Genomic DNA, 26,886 nt, shown 5'->3' with positions numbered 1-26,886 from the left:
ATATGGTGGTGGGAAAGGAGGGGGATGTTTGATGTAGAAAGCCAGAGAGTTGACAGGCTGGAGTATTTTCATCCTCAAACACCCTATGGTAATAACAGCTTTCACATAATGACATTTTAGAAGATAATTATCTTGTGTTTTTAGTTAACACCATTTAAGGCTTAATTCCATGGTGAAGGTTAGAAAAGTGTTCTTTCAAAATGAAAATTCTTATATAACTCGAGAATGCAGAAGTGGATCCAACTGGCCTTTGCAGATTGTCCTTCCTTACTGTCCCATAACTGTGAGTGCACACAAGTAGCCTGATGTATCCATAGAAACACAGTGGCAGAAAACAAAGATCAAGACAAAATGGAGGAAAAGGCAGAGTCATAGATGAGAAAAACAGGACTGTACTACTCCTTTTACCTGGAGAATAATGAGAAACTTCCTGTCTATCACACAGTCTAGGAATATGTTTGGAACTGTGCCTTCTAAATGTCTTTACTTAAGACTAGGCCTAAAAGCACAGAGTAGCTTACAGTGATTTCATACATAGGTCTCAAAGGTGCAGTGCAGAGAGAAGCAAAAGTAATCCCTACTGTGGAAGGGAAACTGATAGCCCAGAGCATCAGATCACTGAGCAGGCAAGCTGGGAATCCCTCCTGAATCAATCCTGCCTCCAGACAAAGCTGTTCCATCCTTATGTGTACAACAGGTAAGTTTTTCACAGACTAGGGCTGGGTTTTCTTTGACATACTATGCACCTTTCCTTCCCAAGGGAGCTGAAATGAGAGCACACAACCAGCCCTCGGCCAGGGCCTCACTGCTGTGAGAGGCAGAGCAGGGCCTGCAAGGAGAGTGTCTTGGTATGGTAGGACAGCAGCTCCAGCCAGGACAGCTGAGGTGAAAATCCTGCACAAATCCATATGAGACACCCTTGCACCTCAAGACATCCATCAGCTAATCCTCCCCTTGGCAATCTCCCCACTTCCATCAAAGGAGTTTGGATTACGACAGCTGCTGTCTTAATGAGTGTGATTCTGAGGAGGATGACTTCTCCAGGACAAAAATAGAGTACTTTACACTGCCTTGGTCACCTTGCCTCTTAAGAGAACCGGGCACTTAACAAACTGCTGCTGAGCCTCAGGAGGGAGGCGAGTCCTCACCCAGGGAGCTGTGCAAGCAGAGGAGTTGGGACGGAGGGAAGCCAAGTGCCTGCCTCATGCTGCAAAGTAATCCTGACCTGAACTGGGCATGGAATGTGCATCTCCCGCCTTGCAGATTTTTAAGCAGTTTGTGAGGCCAAGGCCCTGGCCCAGGCCATTCACTGTCACACAGACCTAGCAGTGTTCTTACTTTGGTAGATGGACGGTGGCTAACTCCCGTTTCCTGGCCACACTTAAATTTGGCTGACTGTATTTTTACTTTCTGATATTCCTGCCCCACCCAACCAACCAGTTTGACCATTTGCTAATTCCCCTCATCACTTGTTCCTGTTGGTTGTGGAGTGGCTCCTCTTTCACCCTGGAGCTCACTGCATTGTGCTGCATAAATGACCTCAGGTTCTAAGCTTACCTACAGTGACATTCCCCGTTCCGGAGAAGCAAGTTTGCGAGATGGGTTCCCCCCATTCCTTTCCAACCCTTAGAAGTATAGCTGTCACAAGAAGGGTGGTGGAATGGGGTGGTCTCGTGTTGCAGAGCTGATGTGCTTTGAGAGGGCTTTCCAGTTTCTCATTCCTTTTTTGCCTGTAACTATTGGAACAAACTGGCCATGCCCCTCTAATCAAAGAAGTGTGAGGTTAGCAAGAGGCTCCAAAAACATTTCCTGGCAACAAGACAAAAGTAAGTCTACTGAGAAGTTTATGCAGAGGGAATATTTCTATTATATACAGTTGTGTCTTGTTCTCAGATGCCCATACCAAAGCAATTACTCAATGGGAGATGCCGACTGGCTGGAAGAACCTGTTCATTCTGGGTCTGTAATGGAGTCTGTGAGGAGCTCAGCTTCCTGGGGTGGAAGAAGGTAAGTGTGTGTGAGGAAGGGAGGCTGGGACATGTTTATTTGGGAGGGTAACCTTTCTGGGCTGGGAGCCTACTTCTTAATTTATTTGGTGGTCCAGGAAAATTCGTCACATCACATTCTTCAGCTCCCATTTGCACTGAGGTGATTACATCACCCCAGAGCCTTAGGTAGCTAACAGGGATACAGCTGTATAAAGAGCAGGCTGGCCCTCTCATGATGGCAGTGATGTGGTTTGTCCCTAAGACAAACAAAGTTGCACAGGAAAGGTACAAGTCTGGGTCCAGTCAAGGAACTGCAGATTCAAGGCCAACTCTGAACTTTGAGCCAGCTCACAGTTGGTATTTTTCATGTGTGCTTTTACCCCACTCATGAGCTCCTCACATGAGATTCACAGACACATTATGGCCTCTATGTTCCTGCAAGCACAAGGGCTGTCATTTCTGGGTTCTTGGAAGAAATGCCAGCACCAGTACCAAGGCTTTCCAAATGATAATGCCAATGGTCTGAGCAGCATTTTGGTGGTCTGGAGTTGCAAGGCATCTTGGCTTCTTTACAGCACTGTATTTTGCAAAACAAGAGCAAAGGATCAAGGTCCATAGGAGTTGGGGCAAAAACAGACACAGAGCTGTGGAAAAGTGCTGAGGACAGCGGAAAGGGAGAGCTCCAGAGTGTGGAGTTTCCATGGCAGAGAATCTGTGGCTCTCCCATCACATACTCCCTTTTTGGTGTCATCCCGTATACAAGTGGGAATACAGAACACTTAGTGTTCTTGGGTCACAAGCCTTTGCTTTGGCAAGCTTGGGATTGGACTCAGTGATCAAAGGGACATTGGGGTATTTACTCATGGAGTCCCACAGCACCTCTGAGAGGTGTACAGGTATTTCACCCCTGATTTGCTCACAGCAGTGGTAAAGCAGTGCAGGGAATCGCCTTTCACAGCAGAAAGTGCAGCAGTGTCAGAGCCAGGCTGCCTGATGCTCAGCTCACTGTGTTCTCCTCCAGATCCTATGCTTCCTCTGTGGAATGCTGCATCTCTCATGTTTCTGGTCTATCTCTACACCAAATCTTAACTGCTGTTTAAAACTGGCATAATCGGTTTTGATAAAATGTACCTCCAAGATCTTCCAGGCAGGGATTCTGCAAGACATCCAAGATTTTGGATATCTCCAAAAGCTGAACCATTCCTCTTGCCACACAAAGCAACTGTACTTTCAGAGAGTTAATAAATCCATGCAAGCTCTTTAAAAGAAGAAATCAGGAGGATTTTTTTAGACATTTTTAGACAAAGGTTCTTTTTTTTTCCATGCAGCCTCCTTGGTAACCAGCTAAAACAAATTCCTCCAGACTGTAAACTAGAGATAATGGAGTGCCCCTTTAATCTCTGTCCGCTACAGATCAAGTTACCTCTTAGAAATTACTTATCCTGGCCAAGCAAATGAATTGGAATTGATGTTCTTAATTGTTTTCTAAATTGCTGTTCCCCACTCCCTTCCTCCCCTTCTCTGCACACAGCTGTTTTGCATCAGAGTCTAGTCTAATGGGTACTGTCACTCACACGAGGGGGTGAAGTCATGTGGTCATAAAAGAGAAAGATTGGGGGAAGAGAAGGAAATACCACCCAGTGCATTATCTGGCTGTGACACACACAAACTGAATAGAAATAATTCCTCCTAGGGGGCTAGTCCCAACAATGGACACAGTGCTGTCTTGGGCTAGAAAAATGTGGGGACTCACTGCGTTCTCTGATATTTGTTTCTCTCTCATAGAGAAGGAAGATGATTAAAGTGCTAGTTTGGGACACAGGAAACCTGAGTTGAAACTGCTGACTCTGCAGCAATCTCCTTTGTCTGGTTTTGTGCAAGTTGCTTTGTTTATGCCTTAGTGGCTGCAATTGTAATGCATAAATAATACAATTCCCTTCCATTCTCCTCGGGGCAACAGTGGTCTTTCATTAGCTGTATCTTACAAAACAGCTTAACCTGCTTGCCCTCTCCAAAATGTGCTCCAGTGCTCCTGTGTTTATAGATATTAGTCTCCATTTCACTTGGAACTTGCACTGCAGAGCCTTTGGGCTCTGGGAGCATCAGGCCAGGACTTAACACCAGAATCCCATTCCTCTCTATCCTCTAAAGTGGGCACAGATCTCAAGTCTTAAGCAAGACTCATCCCCTGAAGACATTTTGCTCCTATAAAATTCATTCTTGCATGTGAAATGTATGCAAACAAATTATTCCACCAACTTCCCTGTCCTGACGCTATGTTCTCTCCCAACCTATAAATGACCAATAATTCCAGTTTTGCTGCCAGCAGTTTTCCAGAACTCAGCTGTTCCCTTTTAGACCTTGTAGTTCCATGGACTAATGACTGTTTGCATGGACTGACAACTCTCTGCTCATCAGTCCATCCAGAGTAGAACCCAAAAGAACAGTGGTTGTCCACTTCTTACTGTCTCCCAGAAGGTCTTTCTTGACAAACAACAGTCTACCACTTACTCTTGTTATAATGTCAGATCAGTTTTCTGAGGGAGATCAGAGATTCAGAGAATTTGCTGCCCACATAAAGTCCAGAAGTGCCTGCTGGAAAAGCAGCAGACTCTTGGATACTGGCTTGTAATATCTGAGAACACTGTGTAGGATAGATCTGAGATAAAATGGCAGGAAAGGAGTTTGATACAGAATGAGTTAAAAATCATGCTAACTGCTGCTAATGGTGAGGAAACCTGACTATGTCAGGGTGAAGTTTCTTCCCCTCCTGTTCAGTAAGGAAAACACAGATTTCTGAGCTGGTCACTGTGCTGGAAGGGAGGGATTTAAATGTGCAGGTGTTGGGTGTTGTGAGTGAGATTTTCGAAAGACTGAATATGAGTTAGGAGCACAGCTTCCAAGTTGTGTGAATCAGGTACACCTAATTGTCTAAGTGTAGGGTTCATTCAGCTGCCCAATAGGTTAAGTGCCCGGTTCAAAGCTAGGAAGAAAAGCAGGCAAAAGGTGTTTAGAGCAATGCTCAGGAAGGGACTCTGACCTTCTCATCACAGCTTCCTCTTATCGCAGGAGGATTTTCATAGCTGTTGGAGCTATAAGCTGAGCTCCTGTACTTTTTGCTTCTTATCACACTAGCAGTAATGAAGAATCTGCAATCTGCATTTCGTTGGAGAGGTGCCAGGAAGAAAGGATCCTGACGTGCTTTGTCTGTAGCAGCGTGTGCTAATAGGAGAAAAAAACTCATTTATGTCAATGGAGAGAACAGCTGTGAGCCTTAGATGGTGCTACCCTTGCTGACATGAGGTACTTGCAGACTCCTTGAATAGCTCCATTCAAATCAATATAACTGCTCTTGGAGTGAGGTTCTGCTCAGTGTTAATGAAGATGTCAGAATCTGGCCCACAGGGAATAAATGCATTGAGCAAGAAGGAGCTCTTTTATAACCTCTTTCCTAGAACGTGTTTGGAGGCCTACATTTGCAGCTGGTTCCTATCTCAAAGCCAGGCCAAACCAAGCTCCCCCTCACCAGAAGATGCAAGCATGCCCAGACTTTTGGAAGTTCAGCTCCAGATCCAAACATAGGCCTGATCCAAAGCTGATAGACTCCCACTGACCTAAACAGACACTTGGCCTGAGTCCCATTACTTGGGCCCATCTTGCCACAAAGCAATACACCACACACCAACACTACTGGCATGTCTGGACTCATGTCTGTATGAATATGATCCCTTCTCTCTTTTTATCCCTCTTGCTTTAACATTTTTTTAGGGAAGGGATTGGTCTCAGGGAGGCATAAACTCCCTTCTTTTCCATCCCTGACAGAGTATCAAACTCCTCCACTGAGATTTCTCCATGGAGACATTGGGTTTTCCTGGCAGGCAGGGTTGCAAACTACTCAGCGGAATGTCTACAGCTCTGCAGCTCAAGAGGAGCCAGGAGGCTGGGCATCCCAGCCAAGGGAAATACTGCTGTCGTCCCAAGAACACTTTCATGGAGACTGAGGTGCATACTGGATTAGAGGCAGCTAAGCTGGGGTCTTGTGTTTTTTTCTTGGTTTCCTTTTCCCCCTTGAAAACCTAAAGCATGGGGAAGAGAAGTCCACAGACAAGAAATCTGGGCATCCTGGTGGATGTTGAAAAATGTGGTTTGTTAATGGATCTTTTTATTTCTGGTACTTCTGGCTTGTTCAACACATACACACACAAACACACATACAGAGAATAACTTGGCAAGCTCATGTTTTCGTGGCACAGCACCAGGAAATGGGAGTTCCCCTCCCAACAGAGAAGATCAGGGCAATGAGGCAAAGGTGGGGAATCAGACCCAGCCTGAGTCTCAGTGGAGCGCTGGCCCGGACAACTCTTACACAAATAATCTCCAGGAGCTCTGAACCCATGCTTCATTGTGGACACAGACAGTGCTGTAGAAAAAACAGACTGAAATTGCTTCTTTTTCATGGCATCTGTAGTGTAAAAACGGTTTTCATCCAAGACATTTGTGGTCGGAAAATCCTGACACCTCATAAATTATCTTAGAGGCGCAACAAAGCTTCAAAAAGATGAAACTCAATGCTGAGGTCAGCAGGAATTTTTTTTGCATCTTCTGCAGTGGAGGAGCGTTTTCAGTCTCAGGAAAACCACCACAAAAAGAGGCAGCAAGAAGCAAGAATATTTCTTGGCATGAGAGCCTCAGTGCTCAGGGGAGTCAGGCATCTTCTAGTATTTATTTTTGGCCACCTTTGTGTTCACACATCATCAGAACATGATCCAAGCAACCAGGGGTACCCGATAGTGAGGTGGCTGCTGCAGTTATGCGACACCTCCAGGTCCACCCAAACACTCAGGCTAATTACCCTTGCATAGTGCTGGGGGCTGCGCAGGTTGAGCACCTCCAGGATTGGTCTGACAACACTTTATAGGTGAGGTGGGTGTGGGATAGGGCTGAAGTACTGCAAAACCACAGTCAGCTTCAGTGTGAGCTTGCAGAGAGCATGGAACAGTGTTGTGAGGAATGGTTTATGGTCCCTATCAGCTCATACCCACAAGCAGACAGCTGGCGTTTTTTAAAGCTGTTTTCCTATTCCTCCTGACTACAAATGCAACCCCACTGCTGGAACTCTGCTGCCCTGCTGTGTGAGGTTGAACAGGCTGCTTAATCCCTCACACCTCCCCAGACTACAGCTAGTCTGAATGAGGATGACTGCCTAGCATCTTCCTTTGCTCTCTGCTTGGATATTTCTTCTTTGTTACACAGAGGAGAGTTTCCTTCTACCAGACAAGAACTAGGCGGAGAAAGATGACCCTGAGGGCGATGTTACACACAGCCTTTTTTGACACAAGAGCCTCTGCAGCTTAGTTACCACACGTGGTATTAGGGTGGCACCCAAATGTCCTCTGCAGCACATTAAACCCCAAGTTGCTCAAAACAGAGGAAAACTGAGGTGGTGTTTGAAAGAAGAACAGAAACATGACATCCAGGATGGCCTGTGGTTCCCCTGCTGTGGTGTGTGGCAGGAAGGACCTAGCCAAAGCCAGGGAGTTCAGGAAAGAAGGGCTTTTTCTGCAGGGTGAAAAGTGGAAGAGATGTTTCTAAGAAGGCAGAGACCCTTGTCTCTGTCAGGAAGAAATCATCTGTCCTGTAGCAGGCCCTGTCGCTGCTCCCAACCGCTGCCATCCTTATCCATGCCTGGCCTTGCCCTGCAGTGCTCCTGGCAGGAGGTCTGGAGTGCTGCAGGGTGCTGGAGCTGTGCCTGCAGCCTCCTGAGGGCTGCTTGGGAAAGGCAGTGCCCAGGCTGTGACAGCCAGCCCTCCTGCAGGGCCCCAGAGCAGGGGGAATGCTGCCAATGGAAAGCCAGTTTTGCAGACAGACCCAATCCCTTCTGGGACACACAGTGGGGTTTTGGGTCGTTCTTTATCCCCTTTACTGAGAAGTCATCAAAATGGCTCCATTTAATCTCTAGCATTGCTTTTATGCGTCTTAGTTTGGAGAGTGAAGTTACAAGGTAAGATATGAACTGCTCTCCACTTCTGTGGGTGGACAAAACTTTCAGATTTAAAACTTCTCTCCATCTGTTCAGCTCTCTGAGTCCCTTGCAGGATCTGACCTCCCTGCCCACTTAGTAAATCAACGGTTTCTAAGGCATGTATAACTGATTTTATGGCAGCAAGATGCATTTCACTAGATTTATGTTATTAAACTGGAGGGGGGAAGCCTCCTTTTATTTGGGGCAGTCCTTGAGTTTTACAGGCTTGTTTGAGTAAGTAATTATTTTGGTAATGCTGGGGCCTCCTTTATTGAATCGTAAATGCATCCTGAACAGCTCTCGGAATAACAAGCAGACCTTTCCCTGAAAGGCTAAGGATTGCCTTGATTAGCAAATCTGAACATTAGTAGTTTACTTTGCGATTAGCTTTGCTGCTGAGAGCTGCCTTGGTTCATTTCTCTGGGACTACGCACAGGATTAAGAGTGTGTGTAAATGTTTGCAGGATCAGTGTCACAAATGAAAAAAACCCAACCCAAAAGCCGTTTCTTTGGAAACATCCTCTCTGACCATGTTAGGGAAAAGGATCAGATAATTGGGATCTTTATGCTGCTTATTATAAAAAATGCTTTGGAACTAGTTCAAGCACCAATCAGAAACCACATTGTTCCACTAAATCACTTTCAGATGCCATTTCAGATACGGAATACAATTACTCCTAGTTTAAAAATGTAAATGTTCCCTTCATAAAACACACACACTCACACACTCACACACAACTATTTAAATTTCTTTTATTTTTATCTGTCTTGGCTGGAGTTCAGGCCTTCCACAGATGATCTATCAACACTTTTTGTGCCATTTCTTTCTGCCAGGCGTCGCGCAGAGCCCATGTACAGTGCAGAAGAGCTGTGACGTGGACTTTAGGGCTTTACAGTCAAAAGAGCTCTTGCACAAGCCGGGAAGCTGGAGGCCCAGGCTTGGATGTCTGTGTGCTTAAGAAATCATTTCAAAGCAAAACCTGGAACAAAAATTCTGCCTGAGTGTTGCATTAAAAACCCACCCGAGATGCCTGGAGGGGTTCCTGGCCTGTCACTTTTGGTTATTGGATAGCTATGGGTTTGGGGAAGAAAACTCTATGGGGTGGCTGCCGCCCACGTGCTCTCCTGATTGTTGGGGGAGCATGAGGCCCATCTGTGATAAGATCAAACTGGGAGTCTGGCCCTGCTGGTGATGGGGACCCACGTGCCGGCCCTGCTGCTCATGTGTGAGCACAGGCTCAAGGGGAGGTGGGAAAAAGCTGGAGAAGGAAAAGGCTGTTCCACTGGGGGCTGGATGGGCCAGGCACCCTCTGCTTGCTGGAGTCAGCACAGCATGAGCACTGCCCCAGCACAGCCCCCGGGTAAGACGTTTAGTGTTGGCAGCACCCATATCTCCTTCCTTCTGAGCCAACACCCAGGCAACTCCAGAGGATTCCTCAGCCTCTCTGTAAGGTGTGACTCATTTCACAGGAGGCAGCATCCCTGCAGAGAGGTAGGGAGGGAGCCAGAATAACAGCTGACCCCAAGTCTTGGGCAGGCAGTAGGAGGCTTGGCAAAGGTCCCAGTCTGCCCAGCAGCAGCCTTGAGGCAGGGTCCTGAGCCCCAGGCTCTCATGGTGTAGCTGCTGGGCTGTGCAGAGAACTTTTTCACCTCTGCCAGCACACCATGTTGACTCTAGGCTGGGACTGTCTGGAACATGGGTAATGGAAATCTCTCATTGTTGTCAGGAAGTTATCCTTCGTCACTGCTGAAATCCTCTAGAGTGGTTCTGTTTTGGTGAGCCCAGCCATGAGTCTGTGGGAGCGCAGCCCGCGCTCCTGGCAGACGGATGCTGTGTTTTCCAGGGCTTGGGGCCCCTGTGCTGTGTTCAGTCCTGCTGTGGGACAGGAAGCCCACAGACACCGGGGAGTGTTGCCCTAGAATCCAGACAAAACCCCCAGAGATGCCAGACCCCCAACAACCTGGCAAGAAGCCGTGGGAACCTGGGATCAAAACAGGGATAACAAGGCTTCGGGATGCTTGAAGATGCTGCCATTTTTCAGACAGTCCATGGGCCGTCTTTTTTTTTTTAATTTTTCTGGGGCAAGCAGAGGGATTTCTCAGCATCAGAGCGACATGAGACTCTTGAGGGCTGAATTTTGGAAAAAGTATATGGAAACATTTTCATACTTTCCAAAACAAAAGATGCTAAGGGCTTTGCTACTAATGGAAAATTCCTTCACTGGTTTTGCAGAGGCTGAGATTTCTGAGTTTCCTTAGCACTGCTCATGGCTTCTTTAGGAGGGCTTTAGTCTGACACTGAGAGGAATGGCCTTTGAACTCTGTGGTAGCTTAAATGCAATGAAATCCTGGCCCCACAGAAAGCAGTGGGCTCCCAATGACTAGCACCTGCAAGTGAGATCAGGAGCTCAGGCACAATGCCTTAGCTGACATTGCTGGAGCCTCATGGTGGAGTAAGGGATCTGCTCTGAGCCAAAATTTTGGCAGGCATGACCAAAGACCACTTTACTTCCATGTCTCCAATGGCTGGGAGGCACAGTTCGGATGGAGAACAAAGCCATTTCTGAGGAAGGGATGTTAAGACTGATGTATGAATTGAAAAAGCATTTTAGAGAAGTCTGAAATAAATCCAAGAGAGGGGATTTTCAGAAGCACTGGCTGTTCTTCCTAACACCAGTGACTGATTTTACGGTGGGAGCAGAGTCAGGCTGATGTAAGGTAGCTGTGGAAATTGGACCATCAGTGCTCTGATTTTTAGTGTTTCTGACCAGAAAACTGGAGCTCTTGCTGAGATGTGATTACTTTTGTGATGTTTGGTTCTCACAAAAGGGTCATAGCCTTGTTCAAAGGCCAGAACCTCCCTGTAGCTTGCTGCATCCCTAAAGAACATCCCATTGATTCAACTGGGCAATACCCTACCCAAGTAAAGAGCAGCCCACAATCCATTTCTATGAGTATTGTTTAATTATTACATATTAGTGTCATTAATAATTTTGGTTTTCAACAAGATGGTTGTGGCATTTGCTGCAACGTGCAGATTTCTATTTAAAAGAGATACTGCTGACAAATGTTTCCCAGCCCTTGTGTTAAGATGTGCTTCTTACCTCAGGGATAGAAGTTTGCTCTGCAAACAGGAAATATTTTTCACTGATGGGATGGAGAAATGTTACAGGTCCTGATATTGTGAACTAGAGAGGCATTAGTGATGGGACGAGTGGGAATGGATTGAAATTAAAAGAAAGTAGATTTATATTGGATGTTGGGAGGAAGTTCTTCACCCAGTGAATGCCTATGTCATGATTTTGGAAAAGGATGATCTTTGAGGTCCCTTCCAGCCCAAACCATTCTGTGACACTGATTTGATGATCAGGTTTGGGGTACTAGTCATTGGTAGTATGTGATTATTTAAACCTCTCAGGTTTTCTTTTTCCCAAGGTTATACTCCTTGCCCATCTGATTGCAGAAAAATTTCTAGAACAGTGGGACAATTGCATCTGAAAGCCTGACAAAACCTAGACACTCAATAAAAACATGCCACATTTCTTGGTCTATTCTCTCTTTTCCTTTCTTCTCTTCCTTTTCATGGCTGCCTCCTGATTCAATAGTGAGGCTTGGAGGCACAGAAAACTGCAGTGGGAAGAAAGCAAATATTGCTTGTTCAGATGGACTTAAGCTCTGGTATCAGAGGTGCAGCTCCAGCCTCGGATCCAAATATCATCAGCATTCAGTTTCCGTTCACTCTGACGGTCTTCTGCACAACAAAGAAAACTCCATTCACCTATTTGGAGGTGTGGAAGCCCAAGTGTCAGTAATTATTAGCAGTGGCAAGACAAGTGACATGTTTCTAGGTATGTGCCTCTTCTGGGGCTCACTCCTCATTCCACAGCAACATTGAGAACGCCAGAGGAAGCAGAAGCAGCGGGAGCAGAGCTAATGGGCTCAGGATGGTGCCAGAATGCCACGGGTGAGTTTTCTTGCAAGCTGCCCATGGAGAGGGCCCGTCAGCCTGCACCAACAGAGCCATATTTCATTTACACATAAGAACCTGGGATTGTCCTGGGAGGCTGTGTAAGAAATGAGGCTGCATGGTTGGTGAGAAACCAATAACAAATACTACGTTGCCTCCTGCCAAGCGACTGGAGAGCAGAGGGAGGCCTGTGGCAGAGGAGAGCTGGGACAAGCACAGAGCAGCAAAGAATGTTTGTTAGTTCTTCCCTGTATCACTTATCAAGCATAACCAACCTTGCCACCATCAAAAGAGATTGTGACCATGGAATGAACCCATCTCCGGGACCCACTGGACATTTTTCATTAGGAAATTGTTTAAATAAGGTATGCTATTTTTTGTGCAAACATTTAAAAAGTACCTATTTTGAATATTTTTTCTGGGGAAAAGAAAAGCAAAGAAAACCCAGTCTTTCCCCAAAATGAAACACTTTTATAACATGAGAAAGTTCTCTTTCCACAGCTTTTGAATGTTCTGAACTTTCTTATTTTCCAATATGAAATGTATTTGATAAATTTTTCTCAATGTTTCGGAAAACCAGTGTCCAGTTGAAACATGTACTCATATATCTGTCTATACAGTTTGATTATGAGAAGTTTCTTTCTAAAATATTAACTTATCACCAATATAAAATGTTATTATCTGCTCTGGAAGAGCAAAGGAATTCAAAATTATGGAAAAAGCTCATGAGATGGAGGACCAGAAAGAAGAGGAAGGTAGATGGCAATGAAGAGGAGCAGAGGAAAAGACTTTAGGAAGGAAGCAGAGGCCATTCAGTGAAGAACCACCTAGGTTAAAAATGGAGAAAAGCAGGATAAAGCTGCTTGCAGAATAGATTCCCTGGTGCGGAGAAGTGCTGCATAGGGGGACGACTCTGGACAGTTCACAGGCCTTGATCCAAGTTCAAGAGATTGTGCAAGGATAATGATGACAAGGAAGATGGGGATGTGCTGAACTCTATGCTCTGTTTGGATCTATCTTAAAGTTTCATGCAGCCTGCCATAAAAAGTAACAGTATTAAAGATTTTTGCAAAACCTGCGTGTCGTGGGCTTCGCCTGTCCTGTGTCACTGGAGAGCATGAGCAAGACACAGAGGCCTGGGGGTCTGGTTTCCATGGGATGGTATCAGAGCTCCTGGGTTCAGGATGTGCAGGGAGGGCCCCCCTAGGAGGCAGCGCTGGTGGCTCAGGAAACCCAAGGAGCACTGCTCCTGTGCACCGCAGGGAGCCTGGAGATCAGCCAGAATAGAGGCAGAGTCTAACTTGCAGCAGGACTTCTCCACAGCCACATACCAGACAAAGGAGGAGGATGAAGATGACATGCTTTACCCCCAGCACCTCTCTGTCGCTGGCAGGCAAACTTGTCCCCAAGGGCAATCCTGCAGAGCCAGCTGCAGCCAACCCCTTCCACCAAACATGCTGGTGTGGGCTTTCAGACACTTGCAGGGGCTTTGAAAACCACCTCTTGGGTGTGCTCCAATCTTGAGTAAACAGTTCAAGGACACCAACGAGGTTCCCTGCCTCTCAGGCAGCATGAGCCAAAGTGATAAAAATTGAAATAAAACCCCCAAAACAAAGGCAGAGGAAAGAGGGAGAAAAAGCTGTGAGGCCCAAAGGGCTGAGGATGTGGGTACTGCTGGGTTTGATTGTCTTCTGTGCTGTGCAAGGAAGAATGTTCCTGGGACAACATTGCCGACTTTTGGATTGTTACTGGTTGGGTTTTTTATAATATTATTTTCTTCCCCCAAAGCCAACAGGCAAGTGACATAAAGCAACTGGAATTGCATTCTGAAGCTGGGAAAGTCAGAGATGATCCCTGGCTGGAAAATCCAGATCTGGGTTTTCAACTCCTTGTGTTGCACAAGACCATGAAGGCCTTCAGCTGGGTTAGGTCTGCCACGTGCAGAGGGGGCGAGTGGCCAACTTCAGAGTCAGGTTCAGGTTTGGATTCTGAAACACACCCCCTTGCCAAAAGTCCAGGGTCGATCCCAGAGGCTTAGGAGGGAAGAGCCAATTCCAGCCCATCTCCTCTAACAATTCATCTGGGCATCTAATGAGGAAAGCTGTCTTCTTTGTGCTGACAGTTAAATATGCGCTCAGGCTCATTCCTCCATCAAAAGTTTACATTATATCAGGTTTAAATTATTTTTGTGCTGTGGTTGCACCCTCATTTCACAAACCTTTCAGCCTATTGTGGTTTGGAACTTGGAGAACTTCTAAAGATCATGAATTAAAGCAGGAAGATGTCTTTTCACAACCTGTGACCTTGTTTCCATTATCAGCCGTGAATCCACACCATTGACTTGTCTGCAGGGACATGAGGGGCTGGAAACATCCAGGAAGGACACATAAAACAAAAGCTTTGAGCTCAAATAATCACAGCAAATCTGTGATTAATCCTTAGTTTGAAAGCTGGAGTTCTCCCCAAACTCATGGGCTGACTGGACCATCCATCAGATCATTGGAAAGGAAGCAGCTAGGATTTGATCAATATTTCAAACCAAATCAGTGAGGTTGATTAAAAGTGAACTCTGAACTCCGAGAGCTTTTTCACATCATGGGTTCTCTTCAAAAGAGATTGCTCTGAGCTCCTCAGCCATGAGAAAGTGCTACAAGTCAGTCATGCCTCCTCATCCGCATGGCCTCCACAGGCACAGATTTGAAGGGCATTTCAAGGAGATGGCATGAAGTAACCCCAGATTCTGTGATTGACTCAGGTTGGTGAAAGGGGAGTAAAGGGAGTACAGTTACTGGGTAGGAAATAGGGTTCATGAAGCATGCAGGGATCTCAGACACTGGGATTTTTTGCAACATTTATTGGAACAGACAGGCTAAGAGCACTGAGGGATAAAGGATCCCAAATCAAACAGGCTAATTGGTCTCAAATGGAGTGACTAAGGAACTCTCTCCATTCCAAAATGGGTCAAATTGCATTTTAGAAGGAGATGTCTGAAATTTGAGTGGGAGGCCTGGATAGAAAAATGAATGGATGAACTCATAATTGACATGGATTCCATTATGGCTAATACCTGTGTCAGAGCTGCCACCGAATATGGCCTGCAAATCCAGTCTGGGGGAATTCCCTTTAGAGATATGACCCAGGTGAAGCAGACTATTTGCCATGAGCCTGTGAGGAACTGAGACTTTAATTGCAAACATATGGCTGGGTAGCTTTCCAGCAAGTGAAACCTGGGGGATAGAGAGAGACCTGCTCTGAAACAGATGATCCAGAAAGGCTTTCACTATCTCCGGCAATGGGTTTCTGTGTTCTCCTATCACTTTGTGCTGAACAGAAAATTGTAAAGAAAGGAAAATTATGCTGAAATATAACAATGGCAAAAGGAGCCCTGTGATTTTAGGAAGAATAAGGGTGAAATTAAGTTTCCCATGAATTTACTGTGACATCATTCCCTGTTTTTGTCTTTTAAAAGGCAGCGGTCTGATCTTCGGCTTGTTCCTGTACTGGAGAAGATATAAGGTGGTTTGTGTCATGAACAGTTGTGCCTGGACTCAGTTCCAACCTGAGAAGATGGCCTAGAGGACAAGAGTGTCATCCACTTGTGATGGACAGCTTGAATTGCCTGTCTTGGTGTTCAGCAGGTAGGGAGAGTGCATCGTAGAAAGGATGTCAGCACCAGCTCCTGGATCTGATTGCTTCAGGGACAATACGGAACACCTCACCCCCCACATCCAGGATCAGGATCAACAGGGTGTATGAGCACAGGCAAACTGACAAGACCAAGAGCCTGAGTTAAAAGGCAGCTCCCATGGGAGTTGGGGAAGAGTCCTGTAAGGGCTGCTTGATGATATTTCACGTTACTTCTCTTGGCAGTGTGATCCCAGCTTGCAGTAGCACCCTATCAGAGCTGGTCTGTAGAACAGGCAGCCAAACCCCAAGGGAAGGGGAGAGGCTGCAGAGTTTTCAGTACAGTCAGGGCCTGGGGAAAGCAGACTGTGCGGTTAATCTTATCTATTGCTATCTCTTCAGACTATCCCAAAGGTTTTCCGTGCTTCGCAGAATACCTTTTAATACTAGGAACTCCGGGCGTGTTTGTGCTTTCCTCTGGGACCTGGAAGCATGACTTTATGCATAATGAGAGGCAAAGAACTATTGTCTGTGTGACTGGGAAAGTGAAGGGGAACGTGGGCTGGCATTGATCCCAAGAACAGGATGGCTGAGCTCAAGGGAGTTTACTTTTCTGGAGGTGTTTTTGTTTGTCCCTGAGAGGACACAAACTTAACAAGGCAGAAGCTGCCCTGTGGTGGCTGGACAGGAAGGTAGCTGGGCCAGTCAAGTTTTGTAAGGTAGAACAGCACCTTCTGGGTCCTGGCCTGGGAGAGGCAGCTCCTTGGTGTCCCAGATGGCCAGTCCATGGGGAGCTTGGGCCTTTGCAGGGCTGGAGGATTTTGACTCCTGAGTGTTGGAGGTTCAAGTTCTGGACAAAATTGAGGAAGGCCTGTACTTGCTGTGGGAAAGGGATTTCTCCCACCTGGAGCAGGCATCCAGGTGACATGAGCAACACCTCAAATGTCAGCTGGGAGGTTGGCTTTTGGAAGAGAACCAAAGATGAGTTTGAACAAACACAGCAACCTGTGAGTGCTGGTTTTGTGTCCATAACTGCACTTTTCCATGTGACCTAAACATTAAGGTTTGAGGAGGCAAAGATTGTAAGTAACTAACAGACAAATTGCTGCTTTGTGATGATGTTTAGCAGTTCACACAGACCAAAGCACCAATTTTTGGTCAGGATAATTTTTTTTAAGGCAGTGTCTGAGACATCTGTGGCAAAGGCTCTGGTTATGCCAAGGAGTTCCTGAGAATGAAACCAAGAAAAATTGGGTCTGCAAAAACTGAAGCATTTCCCAGTAAATATTCCCTTAACCAGTGACCACATGTCTGAAAAGGAAGATCTATGCAAAATGGGAAGGGAAGTCTCACAACAGCACTCTGTAATAAAATAACAACAGCGATGTATGCACACATGTACACACACAGTCGTTCCAGATAAAATCAAATATCCTGCACTCCAAAGTTGGTACACCTCTATTTATTTTTATCCTTATGACTATGAAATATATTTTTCCTTGGACTAACAGTTCCAGACAGAAGTGCTGTAGACAACTCTATCAGCTGCTGCTGCGGGTGAGATCTCTACTCTGCCTGTATCAATGGATCTACTCCAGGTCTTTCCTGCCTGTAATCCTTCTTGCAAATCCCAGTCCTCTGCTCCCTCAAGTCCTGCCCTCTTTGCTTTATGCATCCCTTTCCAGGACACTGGAATGCATCTCCACTTAGATGTTCTGTTGCCAGTGATTTTAGCAGATAACATCGAGGCACACATTGGAGCAGAGCCATTGAAGCAATAGTGGGATCTGTTGGAAGGAAGGAAGTGCAGACAGGAGAGAGAAAAGAAGGCAAAAAGAGAGAAGTAGAAGGAAGGAGAAGTGAAAAGCAGAAGGTGAAGAGAAAGAAAGGAGAGAAAAAGCAAGGATCCGAAAGAATGACAAATTACTCCTCTGGGCCATGTTATATGCTGCATAATTTACAGTAAAATGAAATACTGTTAATCCATAAAGGCTGTATTGTTCTCTCTTTCTCTTGGCCAGCTACTGCTGATGTAAGCAGAAACTCTGTTCTGGGCTGAAGCAGTCAAGAGCCTTGCAAGAGAGCCTGGTGCCCAGACTGGAGCTGGAAGAGGGATTTGGCCTCTGCTATGAAGATTTTGAGGACTCAGGCTTAGAGGAACCCAGGGAATGTGAGGATGTTGAGCAAGCTTCAGGAGCTTTTAGTCAGTGTTTCTTCTACCAAAGCTAATAAAAATCCATCTTTAAATCTTGTTCAGGAAGATGTCAGAGCTCGCCTGCAGAGTTAGTATGCCTAACACAGAGACTAGCTTAGTCATGACAGGATAAGGCATAGTCCTGCTAAGAGTTCATATATCCTGCAGGCTCACTCCATGAGATGTATAAATGTGTGTGGGTGTGTATATATATGTATATCTATATATATCTATATATATCTGTGTGTGTGTGTGTGTATCACTGTGTATAAGCTTATGCAGGTATCTGTTTTCTCCCAATAACTCAGTAACTCTGCCTGCAGCTTTCCAGACTCCAGGATCCTGGCCAGCTGGAGCAGGAGAGGCTGCCAAGTCCATCAGGTTGATGGAGCCAGCAGGCTGCTCCACCTGACTGTCTGGAAGCATTCTTTTGCTCTCTTGGGAGCTTCCCAGCACATCTCCATTTCCTCTGAAAGAAGGTTTGCCCATGGCTGCCAGCATCTGTGGCAGGTCTTCTTTCCATGGCTGGTGTGGCTGCAAAACCCAGAGACCCGTGGCCCTTCTTAGCACTGCTTTAGCCATCTCCCAGCTGCACCAGTCCTGAAAATTTCCAAAATGTAGTTCATGAAGCAAATGAGAAGACACAGGCTCTTTGCTGGTGCATAGCTGCTTTATAGGGATAGAGGGGATGATCTCATTAAGAATTCTGTATATGCCACAACATGGTGAAAACAGTAATAAATCATGGTTTTCTTTTCTTTTAAAGGAAAACTTCATTGTCAGCAACTGAGAAGATGCTGAAGAGTTCCAAGGTGCACGAGGAGGTAACAAGGGGACAGCTAAAAATTATATTATTGTTACGTTTCTATGCTAATATCAAGAATGACCCTACTGAGAAAGTAAATTCTTTGCTCATGAATCTGTTATACAGGTGCCTTGCAGGAGCAACGCAGAGACACAGAGAAGATTTTCACCACTTGATCTCAGCATGTGGCTCTCATCTGGTGCTGTGCTCCGTCTGCTCTTTGCCTGGGACAGTGTCAGAACAAGTGGGGGTTTTCAAAAGTGGTCTATATGAGGGAGAGCAAGAGAAGTTCTGTTTTCCTCACTGCCCAGACTAAACAGGTTGCTCCAACTACACCTCCCCTTCTGGGTCCTCTTTCCAAGGAGAGGTTCTTAGCAAGACTTGGAAGCAGAGGCTTGCACAGCACTTGCATTGACAGTCTGCAGTTATGCCCTGCTCTTTCATTGTCCAACGGATGGAGGTGTCTCTTCCTGCTTCAGGCTTGTTTTATACCTGGAAGAGCCATCCCAAATGTGGGCACGGTAGTGAGGTGGAGCCCTGAAGTGAGAGAGGGACAGCAGAGAATAGGAGAGGTGGAAAAAAGCACCAGCAACTCGCCCAGGATGTCCAGTGGATCCATAAGCAGGTACCATCACTGTGTGTTTGTGAAACAAGCCAAGACAGGAGTATCCTCACTGATTCTGGCTGACTCAAGCAATGGGTCTCTTCTCCCTGTCCTGAAGTGTGAGGTGTTCACCCTGGCAAGGAATCCATCACTCTTTGTTCAACTCACTGTAGCTTATCCTACAGAGAAAAGGCATGCAACCCCATGCTCTTTCTCTCTTCCTTAACACAGAGGTCCCCAAGCTATGACAAAGAACCCTGACAACCTTCTTTATGTCTTTTGGAGCACTTATACTTGTATTGTTCAACTTTGAATAGAGAGTTTTTAAAAATAGTTGGTTCTCCAGACCAACTACAGACTTTTATAACCTTGCCAGCCAACCATGGATCAAGGGTGGGAAGTGCTATTTTGGCAAAAAAGGTGCCAGTTTTTTCTTATTTTCTCTCTGTTGGTTTGGGGTTTTTTTTAATATAACAAGAATTCAGATAAAGAAGAACTGCATGTATAAAGGAGGTAAGGATTAGTGAAGAAGCAAACAAGAGATTTTTTTTGCTTATGTGGAAGGGGAGAAAAAATAAGACAGCTTCTTGTGGAAACATGGAAGGTCTCCACTGTAATGAATAATAATTTCAAATATGTTTTCTGAGATCCGAACAGTATTTATAGGCAAATACTGTCTCAGAAGGTAGTGGGAAAAAGACAACAGTTTTCCTAACATTGGCTGGGAAACAAAATTTGCAGTTCTGGAAGACTTGCCATTTCCATAGGAACCAGATGAGATGAAGCAGAAAGACTTAACAGAGGTGATTAGAAAGTATTTTATACTGAAGACAAACTTTCTAGCTGAATGACATAAATTACTTTTAAGGGAGCAAATGGCTTTCTAGAAAATTTAAAAAAACAAGTATCTGCCCTTTAGTAACTGTCTTAGAGAGCCTTGGAGAGCAACAAGCTCAGCTGTGGAGTACAACATTAGAGGAACCATGGGGATCTTTGGGGTGGCACATTGAGGTGCTGAAAATCTAGTTTATGCTACCAGAATTTTGAAAGTCCTATTAAAATTTAAATACATACAAAAAAACCCTACATGCTTCATAAATCAAGAAAGGACCTTCACTATTTTGCACTGCTCTGAACAGAGATTGGAGGTGAGTGATGTGGGCAGAACAGTTCATCCCACTGTTTGGTGTTTGGGAATTTTAACAAGAGAAATAATTATGGGTGATATCCTGCCTAATTTAAGGTTTTGTATTTTAACAAAAAAGATCTGCCTACTTTTGTGTTTTGTTTTGGTTATTTTAGCAGTAATAATTTTGTGGTTTCTGTAGTCACCTTCCCAAAGAAGGGAGCCATCACAAACAAACGAGCTACTTCCTCTGCAGTGCTATTTCTGTTTTGGTTTATTAGGGAGCTAAAAAAAAGCTTTGATCTACCCTCCAGCTTGATATGTTATGAAATATTTTCATCAAACTCTGCCCTTAATTGAACTCATATTAATCTCAGCAAGATTAATGCAGATCTATATTCTTATGGGTTTCTGGACAGTCAGATGAGATCTTGCAGCTCGACCTCGCTGGTTTTGAGTTCAGTGGACACCACTGGAGGGGCAGAGATATTTCTATAGAAACTTCATTGCAGGACTGGGGATAAGGGCAAATGCGTTTGGCCTGAAGCACAATTAATGCATTGCCTAAAGTTAGCCAGTATGTGTTGGTCCTTCTCCCATTGAAGTTGATGGCAAAACTCCCATGGAATTCAGCAAAGTGGGGTGGATTCTATACAGAAATTATTTTTCCCAGAAGAGCTTTGCAATAACCAGTGGATTTGCAAACTCCTCACTCTGACACATTGAAATAATTTGGGACTTTCATTCCATTTTGCTTTAATTGGGCTTACTCTGCATCTGAGTCTTCCTAAGTGGGTTGCTGTGCCTAAAATATGTGCAGGCATGTTTGCACTCTCTGAGGGAACATGGAAGTTAAACTGGAAGGGGAGGTTATGTTAGCAAGGATATTTTATTTTATACTGCTTCCAAAGGCAACCCTGTTTTGTGCTCACCACTTTGCCTTGACTGCTCTGTGCCTCTCCATACCAAATTGTGCTGGGATTTGATGATAAAGCACATCCTCTTTCCAGGAGCCCTGCCAACCCCTACATCCTAACTCACTGGTGTTCTGGTACCTTAGGCACTTTGTGGTCAGAAGGCAGACTGTAAATGTGGATACGTCCAAACCCTCCGGAGGAAGAGAAGAAATTTCTTACAGAGCTGCTGTTGTCCATTTAATTCCCAGTTCCTTTGTTTTAGTGTTTCTCAGGCAGTGCCAGCTGAGACAGCTCTTAGCTGGATACCAGCACTTGCAGGGCCTGATTTGGTTCATGTCTTCTATAAAAGTTTTCCATCTCTGACCAAGGTATTTCACATCAGGGTAAAAATGTGAGTAAATCAGAGCTGGCATCTATCCCAGACATATCAATTCCCTTAATTCCCTTCTTCCTGTGGCTTTGGGACAATCAAAATAGGGAATGTTTCCATTGCTATACCTTTATGAAAGTACAACATGTGAATGCCATATCCTGAGTGCATCCAGTGCATTTCCCTGCCTTGGTCGCTACCAACTGCACAGCTTTCCCTGGCAATTACGTGAAACAGAGCACTGCAGTGGAGTCAGTCTCTTGGCAGGGCTTGGTTCCAGGGAAGATCAAAACCCCTAACATGACAATTAGTGAAACAAGGAGAAAGAAGATGGAAGCTGTCACTCCCAGCCGGCCAACACTAACACAGTCTGAGGGCAACGGGAGGTGCCAAAGTGTCCGCTTGAAAAATTTGGAGAGCTGGGGGTGGGTCAGAAAGAAGGCTGCTCCGAGGCCAGTTTTCTTGGCAGGAAAAGCCATTTGCAGTAATGGAGGAGCAGTGGAGGCAACTCATCCTCTCTGAGGGGACATGCACTGTCTTTTCTAAGATCCAGGACAAGCTGGCATTATTTTGCATCCCTGGGGCAATGGTACTTTGCCATGGAGCTGAGCTGGGTGGAGTGCACACAGCATGGCATGGATCCAGGGGTATAAACTGATGGCACAGGAATTGCCAGGACAGGGTGGCATGAATGGACCTGTGCAGGGGAGGCAGCCAGTGCCCTTGGGTGGATAAGGGAGCTAAAGACAGAATGTGGAGTCTGCTGCAGCATGGGCTAAAAGGCAGAGCAGAGAGCCAGGCCTGCCTGTAACGAGCCTGTTTATCTCCAAAGCAGTTTTTCTCAGACCCTGATCCACGGGCCTTTGGTGGGCAATAAAACATCCAGCAGTGGCTCATGAAACAATACTAAACCCTCTCTTTCCCCTCCAGCAGCCACGGAAGCAAGCACACAAACAAAATGGGAGAAAATAAAAGCTACTATAGATTAGCTTTCAAATTTTAGTCTTTTGTTTATTTGACTTGATATATAAAAAATATACAAGTTGGTCTTCTGATTATTGTGCTTTTCTGAAAAAGGTTAATCCTTGGACTTGAGAAGTTTAAAAAATGTGGCTCTGAGGATGCTATTTTTGGAGCCAATTACAACAGCACTGAAATGTTGAAAGATTCCTTTTGTTTGTTGAAAGATTAGGCTGAAGCCCTTCAGTCTATAAAAGAATAATAAACCCTAGCAGGATAAAATCCTTCATTGCAACGAGTATACAAAAGCCACCTCACAGTGGTATGTGGCCTGGGTGGAAGCACAGGGCTGGCAGAGCTGGCACTGAGAATTACTAAAGTTATCAGTGCCCAGAAAAAAAGACTGTGATCTCTTGCTTCATTCATACATAACTTCATCCTCCACCTCCTGCCATCATCTTGGACAGCATCTGCAAAATGAGATGTGTTCACACAGTGTGTCCAGTCCCTTTTAGTATCCTTCAGTCTTGTACAATCCACTCTGAAATGAGTTGTTAGAATGGAAGGATTGGCAAATTCTTGCCTCCTGAAGTCCTGGAGAGAAAATGAGCTCCATTGCTCTTTTCTTCCTGGCAAGTATTGCCATCTGGGCTGATTGGGGTTTGGGACCAGGCACGTATATCCTTCAACTGAGTAGAGTTTGCTGCTCAGATAATCCCACTTAGATGAGTGGTTTCTGGGTTATTTGTAAAACACCTTGAGAGTCATCACCAGGACAGAGGGTTATGTAGCTGTGCCTGCCACTGATTTCATGCACATTGGCTACATATGCAGGAGAGTATGGCTGAGCTGAGGAGCTTTCCAAAGGAATGCTAGGTTTGAGGACAGTCCAGGGTGCAGAGATGAAATGGGAAAATAAACCTGCACATGAAGACCAGGCACGCCTTTGTCTCGTCTGCCTGAAAAAACACAAATTCAGCAGTGGGAATGGCAAAAAACACCTCGGGGCAAGGGGTGGGGGCTGTGTGTGACACAAACAGCAGGTGATAACAGTGTCCTGGGTTCTGGGCTGAGAGCCACTTGTCCCTGCAGTCACAAGGAACAAGAACTTCTCAACCACTGAACAAGCCTGAGGCCTGATGGCAGCTGTGGGTCATGTCCAGCTATCTCAGTCACAGTGTTGCTTTTGGAAGTTCTGTCCAGCCCTTTCCCTCCCAAATGGAGTACCGATCCTGCCATCCCAGCCTGCTCTGCTGGGATGCTGCATTACCTGTCACTCTGGAGTATTAGTGGAGCCCCAACAGAGCCTGATGAAAATCACATGGTGCCTTTCACTGTTGCCTTAGCCAAGTTTCAGTGTGATTAATCACACTGTTCCTGCCTAAAGTTCCCCTCCATCACCAAGATTTTAATTCCTTTCATTTAATTTCTGGCTGGTGTGTTACATGGAGCAGCACTGTTCTCATCTGTTAAATGACTCAGTTTCACCCCAGAAAGTGCCCCCACTCCATAGCAAATGAGGTGATTCCCCTGTGTCTCTTATTTCTTCCCAGGACCGTGGTGAGGATTAATAAGCAGGTATTTGCAAAGCACTGTGTGATCCTCTGAGTAAAGGGTTTATACAGGGGTGAGGTGTTGCCCTTAACAGAGGTGGTGTGTGTAACCAGGTCAGCCCAAAGCTGAATGTGCCTTTGGGGCTGTCAGCAGGCACTGTGTGTCATGAGCACAGAAAGGAGAAGCTGTCTTCATTCCCCAACCACGACCCATTTATATCTCACGTATCCCTGGCATGGAAACTTGGCTGATGGGGTTGAATATCTCTCAACACCCCAGGAGGGTGACATACAGCTGGGGTCCATGGCACGTTCAGGTCTTACAAAATCAGCTGCACTGGGGGTTTGCGAGGTGAAAGGAAATCCGCCTACCCTTGGGTCTGCAAATTTGTCATCAGAGTGGAGGGGCTTTGGGGCAATGGGGGAGAAAAATAAACTCTTAAGAAACTGCTTTCTACCCCAGGTAGTAATTCCAGCAGAAAGGGAAAACAAGCCTAATCAGAAAGATCCCTCAAAGCAAAAAACCTGAAGCTCCTGCTCATGTGGTGTTTCTGCCTAATGTTTGGAAGGCTGTTTTGGGCAGTTGTTCCCTACTGATGTAACCATCCTCATCCATTTCTCACCAGTGGGCTGATGGTGAACTAAGGCTAAGTGTATGATGTTTGGATGGCTGCAGTTTTGTGGACAGGTCATACTTTTATCAGGATGTAGGGGTGGTGCTCCAGGGGCAGCCAGGAGTCACATGTCTAACTCTGACCTTTCAGATTTAGAGGATTTGGGATTTCAAAGCGGTCTGATGAATCAGAACAGACTGTAACTTCCTGCCACGTCTCCTCCTGGTGCCAGCTCAGCACATGGAAACACACATACAGACGTGGAGATGCAAATCTGGGGCTGTTTGATCGACCCTCTTGAAGACTGCAAAGCACAGCCCTTCCTGGGTGACGGAGTCAATCACCTCGGCAAGGAGGAGCCATGGCCATAGAGATGCAGGATGAGTCAGACACTTTGCCAGGGCCTGGGAAATCAGAGCGGAAGGCAGGGGTTTCCAGGACTCAGATTAATTGCCGGAGGGGGTTTTCATGGAAGAAGGAGAGGTCAGTTACACTGGATAATGCTTTGGCTTCAACTTTTCCAGGAAGCTGCAGCCCAGAAGATGTCTTTTCCCTGCCAAACAAGGGCCAGTACAATGACACCCTTCCCCCAGGCCTCCACCCACTGTAATGTAATCATTGAAAAGGAAGATTATTTCTTCTGTGCCACACATTAACACTGGAGCTGCCAGAGCAGCGTTCCCATGCTGGATCTGTGCTGCCATGGCACACTGGCAGTGCCAAGGGGGAATGCACTGCAGCCTTAGGCCTGCTCCCAGCTCCAGGAATGCAGGGGTCAGTGAATGGGGCAGTACCATGTTGGCCCGCAAAAACTGCTGTGCTGGAGACAGTATCAAAGGGTGGGAGCTGCCTCTCTGCAGCTCACATCTCTATCCCCTTAGCTCATAGTCATTGAGCTCTGCCTTTTCCGCTGTGCTCTTTCCTCCCCTGTTGCCTTCCCTGCCCTTTTTATCACTCCAGTGGGTCCAGGCTGCAGAGATCAGATGGGCAATCTGCTCAGAATTAACACCACCCCATGGAGGCTGCAGCTCAACCCCTGGCAGAGTCAGGTTTGCAGGGCAGTGAGGTTTTTCTCTCCTATGTGACTTCCAAAGATGCAAGCCAAGCCCAGCTCCTCATAACCATCTGAGGGGTCCTGACAGAAGATAGAAGATCCACCCACAAGGACTGAAGCCTGGCAGGGGGCTCTTTGGAGAAGGCCGCTCTCCTCCTGCCTGTGGGGGATGCAGAGAGCCACGGGAGAAGGTGCCTCTCAGGCACCAGAGAATCATCACCTGGTGACACCACATCTTTAATTTCCCCACTCTGTCCCAGCACTCTTTTCAGGGAGCTGAGAAGAGGTGAACGCCTGGGTGGCTGCTACTGTCCGCTCAAAGAGCAGCTGATCCCTATGTTTCATTTCAAAGCAAGGTCCTCTCCAGGGCACTCTGTGGGTACATGAAAATACCCTAAAGCCTTTGCAGTGGCAAAGCACTACATGGCTACTGTGCAAAGAAATGAGATTCACCCCTGACAGCTGCCCCCATGGAGAGCTCCTCAAAACACTGTCAGGCTTGCACCAGTACCTCTGAGGGGAAGCAGCTGCAATTGTTCTCTCTGTGCTCAGAGGTCCCCAGGCAGCAGCCATGCAGCCCAAGTGCTGCCCATTTTGTCATGTGCCATCCATCACACTGGAGGGATGGGCAGTAATGTCATTGTGGACACCCCTGGTGTGTCACAGCCACTGGGACTCCTTCCGTGCAGTTCCTTGGGACCCACTGCAGGACGGGCAAGGGTGGAAGCTGACTCCACAGCTGCTTGTGGCAAGTGATGCTTTCATCATCAAAGCAGGATCTCTGGCAGCATTTGTGGGGATTAGCAACAGATCCTGTGCTTGAACCAGCAGCTTCAAGTTCTCCCAGCTCCATTCTGTCACCTTCTTCAGCTGTGTGTGCCTGAACTGAGCTGCCGCTTTCCTGGAATGAAGCAGGATCACTGCAAGCTTCCTGGGCCCGGCCACCCAAACACATGCAGGGATGAGGACTCCATTCCCCATCTCCAAGTGGGACAAGGCAGCAGTGCGAAAGGGTTAAGCTGTGTTGTTGATTGTCACATGGTGCTGGGAATGCAAAGGGAGCGAGAGAGGCAGCAGCACATCTTGAG

At 46.2% G+C, this 26,886-nt stretch overlaps 1 long non-coding RNA gene across 1 annotated transcript; it reads left to right on the top strand.

Annotated features, from left to right (window-relative positions):
* Window positions 1-1,942: 1,942 nt before the first annotated feature.
* LOC109145891 lies at window positions 1,943-20,482 on the top strand. The gene is made up of 4 exons (XR_002047569.3): window positions 1,943-2,007; window positions 15,447-15,615; window positions 18,562-18,619; window positions 18,727-20,482. It is a non-coding gene; the product is annotated as an uncharacterized LOC109145891 (long non-coding RNA).
* The last annotated feature ends 6,404 nt before the right edge of the window (window positions 20,483-26,886 follow it).

Source organism: Corvus cornix, chromosome 8 (genome assembly GCF_000738735.6).
Source record: "Corvus cornix cornix isolate S_Up_H32 chromosome 8, ASM73873v5, whole genome shotgun sequence".
In the NCBI taxonomy this organism is placed as follows: domain Eukaryota; kingdom Metazoa; phylum Chordata; class Aves; order Passeriformes; family Corvidae; genus Corvus; species Corvus cornix.
Note: the sequence above shows the minus strand (reverse complement) of the source record. Positions and strands in the feature narration are given on the sequence as shown.